Source organism: Populus nigra, chromosome 2 (assembly GCF_951802175.1).
Source record: "Populus nigra chromosome 2, ddPopNigr1.1, whole genome shotgun sequence".
NCBI lineage: Eukaryota > Viridiplantae > Streptophyta > Magnoliopsida > Malpighiales > Salicaceae > Populus > Populus nigra.
The window spans coordinates 20,397,034-20,399,533 of record NC_084853.1 but is presented as its reverse complement, the minus strand read 5'-3'; positions in this window follow the sequence as shown (position 1 = coordinate 20,399,533).

Genomic DNA, 2,500 nt, shown 5'->3' with positions numbered 1-2,500 from the left:
AGCGCCTAGCCTCTCCCACGCGGGGGGCAGGCCAGAACGCGGGGGGCCAGGGCCCGAAGGCAGCCCCCCCGCGGGCGAGAGAGCAAGCCAGCAGGGGCTGTCGCCTGCCGCGGCCAGCGACGTCGGGCTGGCCCCTGCAGCGCCTAGCCTCTCCCACGCGGGGGGCAGGCCAGAACGCGGGGGGCCAGGGCCCGAAGGCAGCCCCCCCGCGGGCGAGAGAGCAAGCCAGCAGGGGCTGTCGCCTGCCGCGGCCAGCGACGTCGGGCTGGCCCCTGCCGCGGCCAGCGATGTCGGGCTGTCGCCTGCCGCGGCCAGCGACGTCGGGCTGGCCCCTGCAGCGCCTAGCCTCTCCCACGCAGGGGGCAGGCCAGAACGCGGGGGGCCAGGGCCCGAAGGCAGCCCCCCCGCGGGCGAGAGAGCAAGCCAGCAGGGGCTGTCCGCGCGTCGCGCAGCGCGGCATGGCTGCGGGGGCCGCGCGCGCGCGCCCAAGCGCCCAAGGGCCCCCAAGGGCCCCAGGCCCTCAGGCCCCAGCGCCCCAGCGCCCAGCGCGGGCGGGCGCGCGCGCGCGTGTGGTCTTTGAGGGGCGCCGGCCTGGTGGCTCCCTAAAGAGCAATAAGTGTCATTGCAGCTCTGGCAGGGGGAGACACTACTAGGTCCCAGCTGTCACCCCCCCTCTAAAAAATTCATTTCTTGGTATTTTGAGCTGAAATTTTGCACAGAGGTTGGCAAAAATCCAATCCACCTTCATTAATTTTCCCAGAATTTTTCGAGGTCGGGAAGTATTTGTTTTAATTTTCCTACCATTAGAAATCGAGTAAATCCGCAAAACTAGGAACCGGCCCGGAATGACCCCAAATTCAGTGGGCAGCCTCATAAAAATATGGCTGATTTTACTGGATTGGTTTCATGTGGAAAGCACGACGTTTTCTTGTAGGAATGCGGGAACCCCGGCAGCTCGCCTGCCGCCGCCAGCGACGTCGGGGACGCTGGCCTGCGCTGTCGAGCCCGCGAGGGCTGTCTCCGCGGCAGGCCCCCCCTGAACGGGGCACGACAGGCCACCGCGCTGGCTCGTCCAGCGTCGACAGTCCCTCGTCCAGGTTTCAGATCGCGCCAAGTCGAACCCATGACCTGCTCAAGCCATCGTGCGCTGCCGAATTCGCATCTGCGTGCAGGCTGCCACTCCACGCGGCAGCCCCTGTTTTCGTCAGCGTGCCCCCCTGACGAATTTTCCTGCCTGGCCCAGTCCAGCGTCCAGCCCCTGTTCGTCGAAAAATCTGCGCTGCCGATTTTCCACGCGGCAGCCCCTCTTTTCGTCAGCGTGCCCCCCTGACGAATTTTCCTGCCTGGCCCGGCCGGTCCAGCCCCTGTTCGTCGAAAAATCTGCGCTGCCGATTTTCCACGCGGCAGCCCCTCTTTTCGTCAGCGTGCCCCCCTGACGAATTTTCCTGCCTGGCCCGGCCGGTCCAGCATCCAGCCCCTGTTCGTCGAAAAATCTGCGCTGCCGATTTTCCACGCGGCAGCCCCTGTTTTCCTCAGCGTGCCCCCCTGACGAATGTTCGTCGAAAAATCTGCGCTGCCGATTTTCCACGCGGCAGCCCCTCTTTTCGTCAGCGTGCCCCCCTGACGAATGTTCGTCGAAAAATCTGCGCTGCCGATTTTCCACGCGGCAGCCCCTCTTTTCGTCAGCGTGCCCCCTGACGAATTTTCCTGCCTGGCCCAGTCCAGCGTCCAGCCCCTGTTCGTCGAAAAACCTGCGCTGCCGATTTTCCACGCGGCAGCCCCTCTTTTCGTCAGCGTGCCCCCCTGACGAATTTTCCTGCCTGGCCCGGCCAGTCCAGCCCCTGTTCGTCGAAAAATCTGCGCTGCCGATTTTCCACGCGGCAGCCCCTCTTTTCGTCAGCGTGGCCCCCTGACGAATTTTCCTGCCTGGCCCGGCCAGTCCAGCGCCCAGCCCCTGTTCGTCGAAAAATCTGCGCTGCCGATTTTCCCCGACGAACCTGCAGCTGCACAAATCCGCGCTGCCACTGCCCCATTGTCTGGACCAACAGTCTTTTCCATCAAGCCCTGGACTATAAATCGTCCAGACTCATCGCCAGCACCCGCTGCCGATTCTGCCGACTTTGCCGATTTCGTCGGCGCTGCCGATTCCAACACTGCACCCACCGTGTCTAAACCAGCGCTGTTTCGTCAGCGTGTCCCCTTGACGAATTTCCCTGCCTGGCCTGGACAGTCCATCTTCCAGCCCATGTTCATCGAAAAATCTGCGCTGCCGATTTCCCCGACGAACCTGCAGCTGCACAAATCTGCGCTGCCGATTTCCCCCCCTGTCGGCATGGCTGCCGCTGCCCCGATGTCCAGGCCAACAGTCTTTTTTGTCGACTTTGCCGATTTTGTCCGCGCTGCCGATTCCAACACTACCCCCTGCATCCAAACCAGCATTGTTTCGTCAGCTCTTCCCCTGACGATTTTAGCCCTGTAACAAACAGTAGGCCTCCAATCC